A 1,068-nucleotide genomic window follows, 5' to 3' on the forward strand; every position below is an offset into this window, starting at 1 on the left:
TGGAGTCGAAATTATTGAGAAAACAAACAAAGTTTTGTTCTTCTATGTATGCTTGGAAGATTGTACCACCTGACTTTCAAACTATGGAACACCAAAGAAATTGCATGTCAAAACAATTAAAGTGGTTTCTCCTTATGCAGGTGTGGCAAATTTGTTCTATATATTGCAAATCCTAATTCTACATTTTTGGAAAAAGATGCATTTAGATTTAGGAATACAGGTTTAGTCAGCAAATAAAGGGTTAGGGTTAGGGTTAGGGTTAGTGGTTGTGTGTGTATGAAGGATAAAGTGCTGGAAAAGTCCACAATAATTTTAGTTATTTCATGTTGTTTGCAACTTTGAGACAATAATACTAATAATAATACAGAGTACATTTTAATCAAAGTTGGTCTACTAAGTTTTAAATGCAATACAGGCCACATAAATTTAATTTGGGGCAGCCTGTTTTGAGTTATTTTTTTGGGAAGCAGGTATTATTACTGTTACATTACTGCCATCTTCAGTATGCAGTGCAGACTGAATACAGACTGTTCAAGGCTCAGTCATTAGGGAACCAACTGCAAATACAGTGCAGTATTACAATACAACATTGTGTAATTTGTTTAGAATAAAATTATTAAACAACAGTCAATAGAAACAACCAACCGATTGAGGGCTGGATTCTAAATTACACCTTAAATAAAAGTAAAAAATTAAAATCCCGGGCTGATCCAACTTGCGTGAATTTTATCACGGCAACTCATAATGTGACTCAGTAGTGTGTATGGCCCCCACGTGCCTGTATGCACTCCTGACAACATCTGGGCATGGTCCTGATGAGACAGCGGAGGGTGTCCTGGGACTCCTCCCAGACCTGGATCAGTTCATCAGTGAGCTCCTGGACAGTCTGTGGCGCTACTTGCATCAGATGCACCGATACACAACATCCCAGAGGTTTCTTGGTGGATTCAGGTCTGGGGAACGTGAGGGCCAGTTAATGGACTCCAGCAACTGCCTACACACTCTGGCTACATGAGTCCGGGCATTGTCCTGCACCAGGAGGAACCCAGGGCCCACTGCACCAGCGTA

Source organism: Morone saxatilis, unplaced genomic scaffold (assembly GCF_004916995.1).
Source record: "Morone saxatilis isolate NCDOM2014 unplaced genomic scaffold, NCSU_SB_2.0 Contig6, whole genome shotgun sequence".
NCBI classification, from domain to species: Eukaryota; Metazoa; Chordata; class Actinopteri; family Moronidae; genus Morone; species Morone saxatilis.